Below are 18,067 nucleotides of genomic sequence, written 5' to 3'. Positions count from 1 at the left end.
TCTGGGTGGGTACAGCTGGTACAGCATGGCAGGGTTTTTCTCCGTGAAACTGGAAGGATCATGTTAGAGTCTTGCTTGATGCTGTGGCCTCATCAGTACCCTGGCTATGCTGTTTTCACTAGCCCAGAGAAAACATGGGCCACACACTGGACGAGAAGCATCACCCCTGTGCCCACTGGTGCTCCATGTGGCCGGAGGGGGAGCTGAGGGCAAGGATATGCTGGGTCGGAGCACTGGGAGGCATGCAGAGGGCAGGGCCATGGGGATAGAAGCAGCCTGGCCTGGCTGAAAGCAGCATTTGTCAGCATTTAGGGAAGGTTGAGGAGCCTGGCCAGCCCTTCAACATATCTGGACAAACCTAATCTCTGAAAGGTAGAGTCATGAGGACCTCAAACACTACTGACCTCCTCCAATACTAACATCTGACACTTCTAATATCCCAGCCAGTTGTTATGAAGTTCAAATCAAATGACTTATGAGGAAGTGTCCAAGAAACTACACATGCTCTCAAACAATAATAACAATTATTGTCACGTGCCATCTTACTCCACAAATAATTTTGGTCCCAGTGCTGAGGATACAAAAATGAACAAAGCCACTAAATTAAGTAGAATGGAGTGTGATGCCAGCTCTCACAGTATGCTCGGGATGGCGTCTTGGTCAGTGTGAGCTGCTATAACAAAATACCAGAGACTGGGTGGCTTAAAGAACAGACATTGATTTATCACAGTTCTGGAGCTGGGAAGTCCAAGACTCAGGCACCAGCAGGTTCAGTGTCTGGCGAGTTCCTGCCTTCTGGTTCACACCCAATCATGTCTTCTCACGGTGTCCTCAGATGGCAGGAGGGGTATGGCAGCTCTCTGGGGCTTCTTTTATAAGAGTGGAACTCCATTCAGCAGGGCTGCGTGCTCCTGACCTAGTCCCCTCCCAGGGGCTCTGCCTCCAAATATCGTCACACTGGGGTTTAGGCATCAACATGTAAATTTTTGAGAGGACACACACATTTGGTCTATAGCAATGGTCAAGCTCTGAGAAGGCAGCAGTCAAGTCCGCTTGTGGGCGGTTGAAGGCCCCATGGCAGCAATGACAATTCATCCTGTTCTGGAAAGATGTGGGAGACTTTCTAGGAGGAGAGGAAGGGCATCCCAGGGAGAAGGCGCTGCATGAGCAAGTGGCCGAGTGCTGGCCTGGCTCACGAAACCTCTGGCAGTCTGGCCTGGTTGCTGGGTGGGGTGGGTGGGACCATGCGGGGGAAGCTGCAGAAGGAGCTGGTGATCAAATCAGGAAGGCTCTTGGATAACATATAAGGGACCTGGACTTCACTGAACGTTTTAATTGCCAAATTTGTAAAGGCTTCATATTTGAGTTTTGGCTGGAAGAAGAAGTTATTGCTTTAATTTTATTTAAAATCTACCTGGAGTTCGATACTAGGCCAAACTTAACTAACAGGTTGAACGCTGGTTCTGTGGCACCGTTCCGTTACCCTGGCTACCATCCTCCCTCAGAGCGTCATCCTTCCCCACAGAACTTCCACCTAGAATACTTGTATCTTCTTGTTCCAGTCTTGGTGGTTTGAGTGGAAGATAGAAGGTAGAAGCTTTATTATTTTCTTTTTAAAAATAATCACCTCTTAAAATAAGAATATCTTCTAAAATTAAATGTGAAAAAATACAGAAAACTGTACAGAATTAAAAAAATGTTCCCCCCTCTGGATGAGTGTCAGCCTTTGGGGGTGTATTTCCTGTCAGTGAGCGTGGCCAGGGCAGACACCTTGTTTTGAATGTTGCCTTTTCTAAGGCATGAAGCTGACCCTGATGGGTCCTCTATCCATGCTCATAGATTGAAGAGGATTTCCCTGAACTCTTTCAGGGGAAGCTTTGTGGTTGAACTCCAGTAGAATCATTTTTGTCAACATCCTAAATTTTCCACGTATTACTCCTGAGCCCTTGTCAGTTTATTTTCTCTAAGCCTTAGTTTCCTATCCATAAGATAGAAATAACCATAACACCAACAATAACAATAATGATGATACCTACCTCATAAAGATCTGTGGGGACTAAATCCATTTTTCCAGGCAAAGCACTTAGGAAAGTGCCTTGCGCACAGTAAGTTACTGACATTTATTACGGCCTGTTGTGCGGTCCTCTGGGTGAGGCTAACCCTATAGTAGAAGAATCGTTCTGCCTCACCATTCTGCACGTCAGAGACTGAACAAGCTTGTCAGATGTCAGTTTAGGCCAATGCTCAGCCAGGGTCCTGGTGCTTGCTCAGAGCTTTTCCCTGGAGAACACTGGTTCATCTTCCCTGCTGTTTCCTGTTCAGCACTGCCACCCCCTCAGACTCTGGGGAAGGCTGTCCCTTTAAGAAAGACAGCCACACACTCTGCTACTCCACAGGACAGTGGCTCTGCCTGCTCTGCTGGGTGCTGGGCTGTGGCTGGGACCCTCCTGGGCTGGATTTTAGCACTGGAGCTTCCAGAGAAGGGGGGCTGCTTAGTGCACACGCCCCCACCCCCAGGAATCCATGCCCACAGAAGGACTCCCTGTCCGCAGCCCCCCACTGTGGCCCTGGGCTCCCACCACCCAGCTCTGGCTCTGGGACATAAGGGGATCATTCTTGAGGACTGAGCTCAGGATCCCTAAAAAGAAAGTTGGAAAATAGCTGGATAAACTTGGTAAGTGAAAGAAAGCTGTGTTACATCCTTCTCCTTGGACTGCAGATTGCAGACTGGGTTGAGTTATGGTGATTCTTGCCAGTAGGATCTGATGGGCAGATGTGAGAAGGGGAGAGGGGTGGGGGCTGGGAGCCTCAGTGGTAAGGAGCTGGCCTTGGGGATAGCACCCACCTCCTTTCTCAGTGGTTTTAGCCCTTGAGGCAGGGAGCTGAGGGTTGACACCCAGACATAGCTGGAGCCTGGCCCACAGAGAAGATCAGGGAGGGGCAGATGCCAGATTTCTCCTTCATTTGGGGCAAACAAAGCATGGTCAGTGAGGGCTGTTTGCGGAGATGCCAGAGGCTGAATGACATTTGCTACCCAAGAGTGAAGTGAGTGACCCTTCAAATCCATCTCCGCAGGAGACTTAGGCCAATTCCTCTTCCTCTTGGAGTAAGGGACAGACTAGGCCCTGAATTTATACCCCAGGCCCCAAAGAGGTCTGCATTGTCCCCTTGGACAGGGAGCAGCTGCCCATAGCAGCAGTGTCATTGTGAGAGGTGGCAGGTCTGCCAGGGCAGAGAAGAATGGAGGGCCTGTTATTGCTGAAGCCTGGGAACGTCGCCTCAGAGGGAGGCCCACGCTGCCCAGAGCTGGCCTGAGAGAGAATGGGAGGAGAGGTCTGTGCAGCAGGAGGAATGGGACTGAGCCAGCATCCCCACCCTCTGCAAATGGTCCCTCAGCCCCATTTCTTGTGATGTGGATACAGGTGGGCTCCCTGGCCTTGAATGCTCAGGTACAGGTTGGAGAACCCCAGGATCTGTGCCAAAAGGGAAGCCTCCCATGGAGGAGGTAGGGTATAGTAGAAGCCTTAGCCCCTGGCACTAACCAGAAGCCACAGGGTTTCCAAATCAGAGAAGCTCTCTGTTAAATTCTGCTTCACCAGATATTCTCTGTGCTCCCACTGGTGCTAGGCTTTGTGCTAAGGATTTACTGAAACAAAAAAATACCATGATGAAATTAGGAAGGTGTGAAAAGCAGGAAAGACGTTTTGGATATGGGATTAAAGTCATCTTTGACAGCTTGGCACCTGTAGCACAGTGGTTACGGTGCTGGTCGCGTACACCCAGGCTGGCGGGTTCAAACCCAGCCTGGGCCAGCTAAACAATGATGACAACTGCAACAAAAAATAGCCAGGCATTGTGGCAGGTGGCTGTAGTCCCAGCTACTTGGGAGGCTGAGGCAAGAGAATCACTTAAGCCCAAGAGTTTGAGGTTGCTGTGAACTGTGATGCCATTGCACTGTACCAAGGGTGACATAGTGAGACTCTGTGTCAAAAATGTATGATACCCCATGATCATATCAATGTATACAGTTATGATTTAATAAAAAAGAAAACTAAATAATAATAATAATAATAATAATAAAAATAAAGTCATCTTTGAAAAGTCACGATAATGGTTACCATTTTTTTCCTGCCCCTTGAATGCACCAATCATTGTGCCAAAAGCTTAACATCTCATTTAATTCTTGTAGTAATTTATTGAGCTTTGTAGATTTTACAAATGAGGAAACTAAGGCTCAGAGTTTAAGGACCTTGCCAAAGGACACAGAGCTGGAGAACTGCAGAGCCAGGACTGGAACCTCTTCATTCCTTCAATTATTCATTGATTTGTTTGTTCAATGAAGACAAACTGCCAGCCTACGGTGCGCCAGCCATTGTGGTAGGCACTGAAGATACTGCTGAGGCCCAGAAGAGCCCAGGCCAGCCTAACTGTGTGAAATGTTTTCTCTAAGGTCTGAGAACTTGGCTTGAGATGTTCTTTTCCTTGAGCAATGTTGCATTTTGTTTTCATTTTAGTGATAATCTAAAAATTGAATGCAGCCATTCTGAATCCTCTGAGTGATCACCACATAACCTACTTCAGGCATGAGATTTCAGTCCCCAAGTTTATGTTTCTGTGCAAGTTGGCACCAAGTGGTTTTTCTAAAATGATGGTTCTTAACTTTTAATGCTTTGTTTCTTAAACTGTGTTCTACAATGTATGCTTGAAGGGCCAAAGTACTAAAGATTAAGAAAATCGACACTGATTCTACCACAGGAAGGGAGAGGTGTAGTATGAGTGTCCTAAGAGGAAATTGGTCGACATTCTCCTCTCCTGGGAGCAGAGTGGGCCAGACTCAACTGGGACAAAGCAGCTTGATGTTCTGAATCTTCCAGCCTCCTGGTCCCCAGGCTCAGGATGGACCCAGGGCAGACACTCAGACAGGAGTGGGCAAGTCAGGGGAGGAAGGAGCCCGAGATCAGATCAGGAGCTCTGCTTCTGATGTGGTATCTCTGACCTCAGCAGATCATTGCTTCTTTCTGGGCCTTTGCAGGTGGGTCCACTTGTGCTTGGAAGGGGCAGTGAGGTCCTCCCTGCAACACTTCTTCCCAAAGATGGGTGTTCTAGGTCATTCAGAACTTCTGATCTCTCCAGAGGCTCTGCTGCTGGGTGAGACAGCCTGCAGCGCCAGCCTATGAATGTGACTCAGGCTGTCCTGAAGGTGTCTGGGGCACATCCTGCTGGCCTGCTGCCTTGGCCTTTGGATGGGGATGGGCAGCAAGCACCCTGTCTGGATCAGATATCCTCCCAGTGCAGGAGGCTGGAGCTATGTCTCAGAACCTGTGCCTCTTCCCCTTCCGGCACTTCTCCCTCCTCCCACTCAGGTTTTGGGTCTTGGATGAGGCACTCATACCTGCTTTTGGGTGACACTCCAGGGTACCCTTACTCTCTAGTTACCAGCCCTCAGCTGGCCCTGGGTGATCATGCTGGTCTTCTTTTCTCCAGACCCCACTCTATCCTTGCCATCTTCTACATTTTTTCTGCAAAGATCCTACTAGTAAATGTTCTGCCTTTGGGGGCCTTTTATGCTATACTTTTGTAACTCATTCCCAACTTTATCAAGGACAGGAATCAATAGAACTTAGCCATCTCTACCCCTCCCCACCCTCAACTTGTGCCTGCCAGGTGGTAGGCACTCAGCAAATGTGGTTGGCTGCAGCCCGATGACTCTCTCTCTTTCTGTCCCCTAGAGCCTGTGCCACAGCAGGGGCCTTTCTGGGGTCTAGCTGTACCATTTTGGGAAGTCAGGATCTCATCACCTGTTGGCTACTAAAGCATCCTGTAGCTAAATTCATCACTGGCCCTGTAACCTGAGCCTGCCCCAGCCCCTGCGGTCTGAGATCAAGTGTCCCTGCTTGTTTTGACATCCCATGTGGGGCATGAGTGATCCAAATTTCAAAGCAAGAATTTTTTTCTAGCAGCCACTGAAGGCCAGGCTCCTGCCAGCTCTGGGGCTCCCATGTTAGCATTTTCAGTTAATTAAGAAAACAAACCCCAAATCCCTGACAGAGATGGTTCTGCAGATTAGGGACAGAGGAGTTTGTGTGGCATGCAGGGGAGGCAGCCAGCTCCTGCAGGCAGGGTGAGCTGGAGGAGAGAACGTGTGAGCCAGTGAGGCCCCAGTGGAGCCTTCCCGGCAGGAGAAGGGGCCGTGCAAGTCACATGGGTGGGAGCCAGCTCCGGCAGGGCGCAGAGCACAGAATGTCTGCACCTCCTTCCCCCTCCAGGGTGTGTTTTGAATAGGTGAAGGCCGGGGAAAGAGGCCAGAGGGGTGAGAAAGGAGGGAGACACAGAGATCTCCTCAGGACTTGCCAGTCTTCTTTTCTGGAGCCAGCTTATCCCAGCTGCCAAGCTACTAGAGGAGAATACTGAGAAGTGACCTGGGGTGGCTTCCGGGGAAGCCCTGGTCAGGGAGGCTGCCGGTCCATGCAGAGCCTCGGTGTCAATTTAAAAAGGGTTATTGTTCTTTAAGAAAAAAATGGTTGACCATACTCCTGTGGAAGTGGCACAGCTGTCCCCGAAGGGCACTTTCCTGGGCCCTGTGGTAAATGCACACACAGGCCCACCTGCTCACCTGCCCACACACGCTGCACCTGGGGGAGACACTGGGCCTGCGCCACCACCACTCCGACCGTGTGGGGTCCTTGGGCAGGTGGGGCTTGGGCTCTGGGCCTAGGGGAGCATAGGTAGGACTGGCCCCCCTGCACCCCATGTCTGCTCCATCTGTCCGGCCTGTGTAAGCTGTCCATAGTACACATGCCTACAGGCAGGGTGGGTTCATCAGACCCCTGGACATGGGGTTGTCCTGCAACTCCCACCCTTACCACAGCATGTGGTGGTCCTGGTGCCCCTTGGGTAGAGTGGGGTAGGAGAGAGACCTGCTCTGCTCCGCCACTGCTAAATGATGCAAAAAAAATTATTTGGTCTTTGGGATCCTCCAGTTTCTAATGGGAAATGAGGACGATGCTTGTATTTCATGTGTCCTGAAGGTGTAGGTGTGAGGTGTGCTGGTGAATACTAGATGAGGTGTATCCCATGCCTGGTCAGTGAACCTGGCCTCCTCCCGCATTGGACATGTGTCCAGGTCCAGCTTCTGCCTGCTGGCTTGGGCTTTGGCTGCCTGAAAAGACAGTGGGGAAAAATAACAAATGTGTGGGTAGCGTCTGCTGGGGCGGGGAGGAGAGGCCCAGGGAGAAAGTGGTTGTAAAGCCAACTCTTAGTATGTGGTACAACTAGTTCAAATAACTGCCAGTTGGTGGCAGATATTTTTGACTCTGGGGGGACTTCTTGCCTGCTGGGACTCTCAGGGCTCCCTGCTTTGAGAACTTCATCACTCACAAGACAATGCCACATTAGCGAGCAGCTGGGGCTATCTGGGGGCAGCAAATCTCTCAAAAGGTGAGCATCGCTATGGCGTTGTAATGCTAGAGAGAAGCCATTGGCAGACAGAGGGGAGTCTCAACCCTTTCTCTTACTTTATTCTATTTTAGTTTTTTGCAGCAATTGGTTGTGTAGCTGGTATGGCCACTAGGTCCTCTTTCCTGGAGAACATATCTGACATGCCACCTGATCCTCCTAAAATTCTCCAAACCAGGCTGGGTTGTTTGCTTTCTGCTTTTGCTGGTAATTTTTCTCAGTTCATGTTAGGACTGTTTACACACAAACATTAAGGAAATCATGTGAATGTGAGACGTGAAATGTGAAAGAGGGCCTAACAGTAGGCAGATAATGACGCAACTCTGCACCATGATAGGTTTCTACCTTCACCTTGGCAAACACGGACCTTTGGGAGTAATTGATAGGAACACCTTCCCTTTTTTTTTTTTTAAGGATTTCTAAGTATTCTCCAGGCTTCAAAGAGAAAATGTGTGGTAAAGGTCAGGAGAAGTTGTGATTAATTTCTGGAATGCTAAGGAACATCGTCTGACAGGAGAAGCAATGTAGCTTGGACCCTAGCAGGGCTCACAATATTTAGGGGAAATGTTCATGAGTGCGTCTTGGCTAAGGTTTTCAGAACTTTTTATTTTTATAGTTGTTTCCACTTTATACACTATCTTCAGCAGAAACTAAGGGGAAATCAGGGCCCAAACCAGGATTTATCCTCCGCCGTCCTATAGTGGAAAAGCAGAAGGGAGCACTGGGCTGGGATTCTGGGCTGGCTTTCCATTACGGTTCTGTCATAAGGCTGCTGCGGGTCCCGGGACAAGTGGCCTGCTTCTTGGGCCTCAGCTTTCTCACTTGTAAAATGGTCTTCATAATGACAGTCACCTCCCTGTTCTCAACAGCCTATTCCTCCCCACAGCCATGTCCTGTCAGAGAAAGGAGGCGTTGAGGTTACTCACACCCAGGTGAGGAGTGACACACCAAGAGAGGAGGCACAGCTATGCAGGAGCTGAGGGGCACAGTCTTTTCCAGAGTCAGATTATTGGTCTGAGTTTGTGGAATGGTGCTTGGTCACCCCGAGAATAGTGGTCCTCACTCATGGTAGGTTCTGTGTGTGTGTGTATGTGGGGGAGTGTTCATGGATGTGCCCCTGTGCCTGGTAGGATGGGGGCCCCTGGGCTTTAGAGGCAGTGGTGGAAGATGCTCCCGGACTCTGCTCCTTAGGGTCCCCATGCCTGGTTGCTAGTTGCTCTTCAGAGCCTCTGTTTTCGTGTGAAGGTTGCTTCCCTTTGGCCTGAGAATTGATTCTCTTAATCAGCCAAAAGGGAATCTGGAAAATCCCAGACCCAGTTTCAGAATCCAAGGGGTGTGGTCCCCTCATGTCTGAGCCCTGGCCTGCTTCTCAGGTCATCTCAATGCAGCCACCAAGCGCTGCCTGCCCTGCCCCTCCCACGCTTAGCTCTGCCCTCCTCACAGCTTGAAGGCTCATCTTGAAGGATAGCAAGTGAACACTTCAAACATCACCTCTAAAAAGTTTCTCTACCCTCCCCCCATTTCAGGTAGGTGGGATTCCTCCTCATCTCTGTTCCCACAGGCCTGCTCCTGATGGTCTAGCTGACCCTCCCTAGACTATAAACTTCCAGGATGCAAAGACCTGACAGGTTCAGTTTTGCATTTAGTCTGTCTTGGTCCATTTGGGCTGCTACAAAAAAAAAAAAAAAAAAAAAAGACACAGACTGGGTAATTGATAAACAATAGACATTTCTTTCTTACGGTTCTGGACTCTAGGAAGTTCAAAATCAAGGTACTGGCAGATTGACGTTAGGGCTGCTCTCTGCTTCCAAGATGGTGCCTGTTACTGTGTCCTCAGGAAGGGAAGAACGCTGAATCCTCACATAGTGGAAGGAAGAGAAGGGCAAAAAGGAAGGTGAAGGTGAAGTCATCGTGACTTACTCACCCCCAGAAGGCCTCACCTCTCAGTACCACCACGATGGGGATTAAGTTTCAATGCATGAATTTTGGAGGGAACACAGACAGACATAGCATGGACATAGCATGGTCCCAGCGACAGAGTAGGTCCACAGCACATAGTAGGTCCTCATTAAATGACGGCTGCATGAATGAATAACAGAAGCAGGAGGAGAACCTCCACTTTTTACAATTCTCCACTGAAAAGAAAGCAAGAGTGGTGGGTGTTTAGATGATTAAGTAGCCCAGGGCCAGCTTCCCATCCCAGACCAGGATAGTGTCTGAACAGACGCTCCCGTTGGCGTCTCCTCCTTGTGTATTACTGTCCATGGCAGGAGCTGAGGACAGGGCTGGTCACTGCACCTGGGGTGTGTGAATGGTCCACATGGGTGCCCGGGACTGCTTGTGGGCAGCAAGTATGGTATGATCCTGTTTTTCGGTAGGTACCAAGCCACAAACATTGTCACCAACTGCCTGCTCTTGTTGGCCATTGTCCACAGTGGTGTGTGATTCTTGCAGCTGTGCCCAGGGTACTGAAGGAGTGAGCGTGACTGTAGGGGAAGCTGGCAGCACTTTGGGAGATGAACAGAATGCTGCTGCTCTGTCAGTCCTTGAAGGATGCCTGTGTTGGAAGCTGAGCAATTTCTTGTTTGGCACTAGTTAGAGAGTTAGAGCCTGTGAAGTTTCCTATACTTAACAATAGGGAATTGGGCCATAGAAACTTCTGTGCATGTCAGAACAAAGCAGGGTTTCCTAAGGTCAGTAGTGATCTTACCTCCGGGGTGTGTGTTTGTTCATTGTTTGTTCATTGGCACACTCAGATATATTTACAGAGTGGCCACCATACATATATCTGTCACCACTCTAAGCATGGAGGACACAGACTGAACATTGTCCCTGGTCTCAGAGGGTTTAGTTTCTAGTAAAAGTCCCTGAAGATGGAGAGGATGAAAGCTGAGGTTGGCATCCTCCCTGGAGCCATTCTGAGCTGGACCCTTGGTTAGAAATATAACTTCTGTATTTGTCAGCTCCTATGATCTCTACCATGCCGTTAACCTGCCGGAAGCACCTGGGGACCACCCTACCTGAACTCCTGCTCTCCCTCCTTCCTCAGGCTGAGTTAGAGACATTTCATCAACACTCCTGCCATTCCCTGTGCAGCTCCACCATGACGTTCTGGGGTGTAGCCCCCAGCCCTCAACTGAGAGCGGGTTTGGGGGGCCAAGCCTGTACTTTATTCCCTGCAGTGTAAGTGCCTAGCACAGATGACTGTGGAATGGAGAACCCCCTGGGGCAGACCCTGGACTGCACGTATTTCATCCTCACCATCCATACTGAAGTCTGCCCCTTTCTGTTTTCATCTCTGTCTGGATCAGTTGTGAGAAGGGATGGGCTCCTAGGGAAGGTGCTGATAAGCTGGAGCATTGTGATAAACTGGAGGAAGATGGGGAGCCCCTGGTTGGAGTCCCTGTGCTTCAGCGTGTCCTCTCTGTGACTTGGCCACATGAGGCTCATTTGCCTTTGTACACACACCTTCCCCAGGAGGCAGGTGGGCTTCAGAGCTGATAGAGCTGGGCTCTGAGTCCAGTCCCTCCTTGTGCTGAGGCCTGTGTCCTCCTCCTCAGGCATGGGGAGAAGGTGATGCTAAGAGACAGACCTGCCCCTGAGCCCTTCAGCTCAGGCAGCCCAGCTGGGCCTGCAGGAGAGCAGGCCGCCTGGGAATAGCTGGGAAGCAAGTCCAGGCCTTGGGCCCACCTCCCCCAAGGCCAGGATGTGGCGTGGGACCCGGACTGGCGGAGGTTCCCACTGCTCAGCTCCTGTGCTCTTAAATGCTCCAGGCTCAGGCACATCTCTCAGCAGGAGGGGGTGGCCAGTGACTCCAGCTGCCTGGGTCAGGACTGCATCAAGGCCGGGCCAGCTCTGCAGGCCACACCCCTGACATTTATCCTCCACCTGGACAGCTGCCAGTGGCCCTGCAGCCTGGCTTTGCCTCCATGGGTGAAAGAGTCAGGGATTAACCATTTCAGACCCAGCCTGAGTCAGACTGAAACTGGTCCTCTCAGATCCACCAGCATCCACTGACCATGGACCAAAGAGGCATATTCACTAATGTTAGCTCATTGAATCCTCACATGAATGTGGGGGCGTAGGCATCACCTCTACTTTTCAGATGAGTAAACTAAGTCATGTGGAGTCATATAACATGTCTAAGTATATACAGTGAGTAAGTTAACTTTCATATATTCCTTCTTTGTTACAAAAGCTTGCTGTGTGCAGGGAAATAATTATATCCACTGCGGATATAGCAATGAATGATATAGCAATGAATGATGGACAAAAATGCCCTATGGAGTTTACCTCCTAGTTGGAGATAGTGAATATGTAGAATGCATAGCCTGTCAGGTGGTGGTGAGTCTATGTGGAAAATGAGGAGAAGGGAGATGGGAGGTGGACAGTGCTGGAGAGAGGCTGCTATTTTAAATACTCCTGGAGGACCTCGCTGGAGGGTGTGCTATTCCTCACACTTAGTGCCTACTAGGTGCCGAGCACTACCCTAACCACTGGACACTAACTGGCTTGCTAGTTTCATTAACACAATTACCTATGAGGCATATTACTGCTATTATTCTCATTTTCAACTGGGGAAAATGAGGCCCGGGGAGGTTAAATAACTTGCTAAAGATGACAGATCGGATAAGAAGCACCACTGGAATTTGTACCCAAACCGTCTAACTTCTGAGTTCTGGCTCTAACCTACTGCCAAGGCCACAAAACGAGTGGGTTGGGAAAGAGGAGGCCTGCAAGGCCCACCAGAACGGTCCTGGTTTGTGCACTGGGGGCAGGGCACTAGAGGGCGGGACCGAGGGCAGGGCACAGGGAGCAGGCACGGGCGGGGCATCAGGGGCCGTCACTGGGTGGAGCATGGTACGTTAGGGGCGTGCCCTAGGGGATTGGGGCGTGGCATGGGGCGGGGCATTCGCGGCGGGCATTAGGGGGCGGAAGCGCAGTGGTAGGTGGCAGGTGCTTTGGCTTTGTTCTGTCAGTGAGAAAAGAGCAGAGAAGCTGACAGGTCAGTTATAGTTAAATCTGGGTGAAAGGGAGGACTTGACGAGGTTGGTGGAGGATAGAACAGGAGAGAGGGGAAGAGAAATTGCTGGTGAGGGGCAAGTCTAGAGGCTGCAGTCCTTCTGGTCCCACCTCTCAGCCAGCCTCTCTGAGCTCTCCAAAGACTCAGACCTGAAACAAGTGGGACTATTTCTTGCTCTTGTCCTTCTCGTTGCTTCCTCACTGTCAGTTTGGAAATAACCTACTTAGTAATAATGATGATGATGAAATAAAAGTAGCTACCTGGAATGGGTGGTGGAAATGAATATATTACACTCAGATGTGTTGGTAAAAAGTATTTCCTATAATGGATAGCTTGTGATGAAAAACTTCGCTTGATAAATAATGGTACTTCAGTCTCTTTGATTTAAGAGAGTTGCTTTAGATCAAGATCCCATCAAGTCACAATTCAGACACTCCTCCTCCCTCATGTGGTCTGATTTCCTGGGGAAGCCCCTGCATTTTCAAGGTGGCCAGGGCAAGGCCTTGAGTTTGTAGGGTTTTCACAGATCTCCACTGAGCCTTGCCTTGTTCCCACTTCGTCGTGGGCCTCTGTGCTAAAGTTCACTGAAGGGCCCAGGTCTAGTCTGGCCCCCAGGGCCTTTGAGGTGGACCTCAGAACCCTGGCACTCCCAAGACATTCATCCACCCCTGCTCTGCCGAGTGTCTGGCTATTGCTCTGGAATACAGAGGCTGTAGTTGAGTGGGCCTGAGGGCTGCCTGTGGGTGACTTCCCCAGCTGCTGCTAACCTGTCCCTGGGAGAGCTGTGTTTGCTGGGAGCTGGGCATGGCCCTTCCCTAGCCCTGTGCGCCTATTCTGGAGATCTCCCAAGTAAGTCATTAGGCTATTTCTAATGACACTGCAACCCCCTGCGCCCTAAATCCTTCCTGTAGGTGAGAAAGAGTGAAATCCTCTTTTCTTCCTAGTACTAGAAAGTTTTTCATTGCTCTTCCTGTCTAGAGAAAACATTACCTCTTATCAATCCTTCTCTGCTCCATTGGGGCTATCAGTCTTCTTTCCTGGGGAAAAAGGGTCCTGCGTTAGTTCTGCTATCAGTAAGAGCACAGTAAGAGAAAGGGAAGGGAAGCAAACACTGGTCCTTCTCAAAGCAAATATAGTGAAAAGTATTTTCCTTGTAAAATCCTTTGCATCTGATAAGTGGCACTACTCCTGAATTCTCACTCTTCACAACTATCTGGTGGGTTATGTCCTGTCAAATTTCTTTTCTTTTTTCCCCTTTCTTTCTTTCTTTTCTTTCTTTTTTAAAGAGACAGGGTCTCATCTGTCACCAGACTGGAGTTCAGTGGCACAATCATCGTTCAGTGCAGGCCTGAACTTCTGAGCTCAACCCATCCTCTTGCTTCAGTCTCCCGAGTAGTGGGACTACAACTGTGCACCACCACACCTAGATAACTTTGAAATTTAATTTAATTTTAATTTTTTTGTAGATATGAAATCTTACTCCATTGTCCAGGCTGGTCTTGAATTCTTGGTCTCAAGCCACCCCCTTGCCTCAGCTTCCCAAAGAGCTGGGATTACAGGTGTGAGCCACCATGCCCAGCCCACGTTCTCCTTTTACAGATGAAGGAGGTAAGGCTTGAAGAAGTCAAATAACTCTCCCCAAATCTTACAGCTGGTTACTGTCAGAGCCAAACTTAGAATCTGAGAATTATTTTAGATATTCAACCCCCTTGTATTCCTGAGGTATTTTGCTTCCTCTCAGAAAGGATCTTGGGGTGGAGGCTCTTTAGCATGCAGTGACATGAAGTGTAGCCCCCCAAATAATGTACAGAATCCCTCAGACAAAGGACTATTGACTTCAATTGACTCAACCATGGTACACCCCTTATACTGCCATATGAAATCTTGTTCCATGTTCAAAAGGGGCTTCTTGGTTTGCAAATTCTTTTCTATTCATAGGTACATATTTCTATGTACTTCTTTCTTTCCCCATTCATTTGGACAATGATCTTCACTACCTGTTTGGATGACTGTGCTGGACAAAAATGGTCTCCTCATGAAAGAGGCCTTTGACTTGCAGCTGTGGCTCCTATTTGCTGAGCCTGGTACAGCCTGGACTCTCAGCCCCAAAGTCAGCCAAAGCCCTTTGAGAGCCCTTTGCTCTCTGCCAGGAGCTCTGTTCTAGCTGTTGAGAACCATGGTGCAACATTGGAAAACTCAGGCCTGGCTTTTGGTTGATAAGAGGTAATGTTTTCTCTAGACCGGAAGAACAATGAAAAACTTGGAGTTGAAAAACCAAGGGGGATGGGCGGCGCCTGTGGCTCAAGGAGTAGGGTGCCGGTCCCATATGCCGGAGGTGGCGGGTTCAAACCCAGCCCCGGCCAAAAACCACAAGAAAAAAAAAAAGAAAAACCAAGGGGGTAATCTGGGAACCACCTAAAAATGGTCAGTTGGAAATAAACTCTTGGTTTATATTTTTAGTGTTGATCACACTATCAGCATCATGTTATTGGTGTTATAATATTAACACTAAAAAATAAAAAAGAGGAAGGAGGGAAAAATCTAGTCACAATCACACTGCGGGCACTTGGATTCATTTTTCCAAAAGCCCCAATGCCCTGGCTGTTGTGAGATGGAGGGCAGGGAAGGGAAGGGAAAAGAGCACAGAGAGAAGTGATTAAGGCGACAAGCAGGAGCCAAGCCAACACATGGGCTCAATTCCAGACTGATGGCTTCTCTTCTTTAAGTTTGAGCTCTGGCATTGCCTCCTCCAGGAAGCCTTCCCTGCTATCCTCTTCATCAAAAGGCAGCTCACTTCACAATGCCTTATTTCCATCACTGTGTGCGGCCCACATCGCATCATGACTCTGTTTATGCGATGGCTCCCCCTCTAGACCGTGAACCCCAGGCACCGAGGAATGTATTTTATTTATCTCAATCTCCAGAGCCCAGCACAACTGAGTACATCAATAAATACTGGTTGAGATGGTCATAAAGCTAAGATTCTGGACAGAGGAATCCAAGCTGTGACTGAAGATGGCACACGTTGAAGCTCAGACCATTTTCTAAAGTCTGCAGGAAGGAAACCACGAGGAATCATGAAGGGTGTCTGATATAGTGTGTTTCCTTTTATGTGTTGGTGCAGGCAAGAAAGAGAGCAGGAAGATTAGCCTGTGTCTCACCAGTGGTGTGGAGGTCTCTTCTTGTGTTAGCAAACAAGGGAAGCCTTGAGAAGCATGAGGAGGGGCCCCCTTTTCTCCTTATGACTGGTGGGGGAACCGATCTCTTGCCTCTAAATTGAGCGCTCTCTTCCTTAGACTGCAGGAGAGCAGAGACTTCTTCATAACGGAAGCCCTGCTGCACACCCAGCGCCTGGTCGCAGAGCTGGTGCTCAGTCAGCATTTGTGGAATGAATGGATGGATGAATGAACACATGGAAGAAGAAACTCTTGCAATCCAGCGAGGTTTATTGGGGGAAGACTTAAAGGGATAAGCGCTGAGCCTAGCTGGGAAATAGGGCAGGGGTGTAGGTTGGCAGAGAGGACTTAGTGGCTGAGTGGTGGGACGAAGGCCACTGATGTCCTTCCTGGCTTGGATACCTCTTACTCCATGGCCAGATTGATGATGATTGGTAATGGCCATCTTTTGGGGGAAGAGGAGGCTAGGGGCTAGGGGGAAGTCATACAAAGACAGAGGCCTAGAGAGAGGGCTTCTCCCCTTGTACTTTACTTCTTTTCCTCCAGAACTTAGAATTGGAGACATTGCTAAGATTCCTTGATTCCCTAGGGCAAGGGTGGGGGTGGAAGGGGGACGCAATTCTAACAAATGAGTCTGGACACAGGCATGTGAAGTGTGGCCCAGAGAAAAAGGGAGGAGGGAAAAGCAAATTGCAAGCTTGGAGAGAAGAAAGTTCTATTTTGGGTGACTTCAAATCCCAGCCCGCCTGCCTGCCAGATCTGCAGCAGACCCCATCCTCTGCACATGATCCACTCATCCCCACTTCTGTGCACTGGCTTCCGCTCCATTCTGGCTCGCGTCCCCGCATCCTGTAAGACTTGGTTCATTCTCACTTTGCTGTTCTGTTTCTTGGTGTGCTCACCTGCATCCAAAACCTCCCCCCAGTTTTCTCAAAGAAGCCATCCCTAAATAAACAACCACGGCATGATAATAACACCTACAGTTCCTCCGCATTCCTCCTACAGGCCATGCACCACCCTGTGTGCTTTCCATGTCCTCAGTCAACTCATAAGAAACACGTGAGGTCATTATCACTGTGGTTCCTAGTTGGCAAATGAAGACACCGAGCCCCAGAGAGGTTGAGTGAACCAGGAGAGGTCATGCCTGGAATCTAGATATACCTGACTCAAAAGCCACAGCTGATCTCTTCCCACAGCCACGCAGCCTTCTCTCTAAATCAGAAACTCTGGGGTGGGGCCCAGTGACCAGCATTTTAATAAGCCCCCCAGGAGATTCTATTGCACAATAAAGTTTGAGAACAGCTAGCTTTGCTGATCTAGCTCCAACCTGGCTGAAAACCTCCAAGTCCACCCTGAATTTGGGGAAAACTTATTTGCTAACTAGGCCATTACTCATCCTTGGTATTTGGCTTCTGAGCTCTGGACATAGGACTTGATACTCAAATTTCCTGAACACTTGTTTCCCTGGTTGTAAAGTAAGAACAATTCCGGCCCTTCCAGGGGCACCTTCCTGGCTTCTTGTTTCCAAGAAAGGATCTTCTATGAGCAGCTACTCAAGATTTGACACCTTAGCATCACCTAGGGAATGTTTACAAAATATTAATGAGCACGCTTGTGCTTCCTCCCCTGACCAAGCCAACATCTCTGGGCCTGGGGTCAGGGCATGAGTAGCTCTAATGCCCATAGGGGTGGAGAATGTGGGCTGCCCTCTCAGGCTTCTCCCTCCCCCATTGCTTCCTCAAGGGAAGAGGCAAGGGATCTCCAACTGGTGACTCTGGGAGAAGTTATAAGCTGGGACTGCCAACTCCCTCTCTTGCATCTGTCACCTGCAGAGTAGGTGCATCTGGCCAGCTCTTGGTGGGGGGACTCTTGGTCAGGAGACTTCTCCTAGGGGGAGGTCCATGGTCACCTTCCTATACCAGCGACTGAATGTGTGAATTGGCCCTATTTGTGAATGGAAAATTAGGAAGTACATTTGGTCTGATATATAAAGCCACATGCTCCCAACAGCTTTATCAGAAATATTGCTGCTATTTTGACTTCCATCTGTCTTCTTCATGTATCCATTTCTTAATTGGTCTCAAACTTGAGCTAGATTTATGTATGACCCCCACAAAACCCCAACACCGTACACTTTACAAGGTTATTGCTGAATTTAATGAGCTGGCATATTCCAACCAGCTAGGCTGTGGTCAGTAAATGTTTGCTGCAACAAAATCAAAACAAGCCCCCTCTGATCAGCTACAGTATCCCTGGGGGGCTGGGCCCAACCTCAAAGGATCTCCAGGCCCAGCTCATGCCTGACAGTTAACTCCTTAATCACTACTTCCCTGGAGTCAGAAAATGATGCAAAGATGGCTTTGGGAGGGATTTCTAAAAGATTAGTAGATGAGAGAGGAGTTGGAGCTTGGGA

The 18,067-nt window shown here is 49.3% G+C and overlaps 1 protein-coding gene across 3 annotated transcripts in view; it reads left to right on the top strand.

Annotated features, from left to right (window-relative positions):
- Positions 1 to 18,067, top strand: part of DAAM2 (dishevelled associated activator of morphogenesis 2) — a 107,933-nt gene that overhangs the window by 25,461 nt on the left and 64,405 nt on the right. Inside the window, exon 1 of one of the 3 annotated variants that reach the window (XM_053601178.1) lies at positions 13,952 to 14,086. The exons of the other annotated variants lie outside the window; for them this stretch is intronic. The gene's annotated coding sequence lies outside the window, so the exon portion shown is untranslated. Of the gene's footprint in view, positions 1 to 13,951; positions 14,087 to 18,067 lie in introns of those variants that run through there. 3 annotated transcript variants of the gene reach the window in all.

This window comes from Nycticebus coucang, chromosome 9 (assembly GCF_027406575.1).
Source record: "Nycticebus coucang isolate mNycCou1 chromosome 9, mNycCou1.pri, whole genome shotgun sequence".
Classification (NCBI taxonomy): domain Eukaryota; kingdom Metazoa; phylum Chordata; class Mammalia; order Primates; family Lorisidae; genus Nycticebus; species Nycticebus coucang.
Note: the sequence above shows the minus strand (reverse complement) of the source record. Positions and strands in the feature narration are given on the sequence as shown.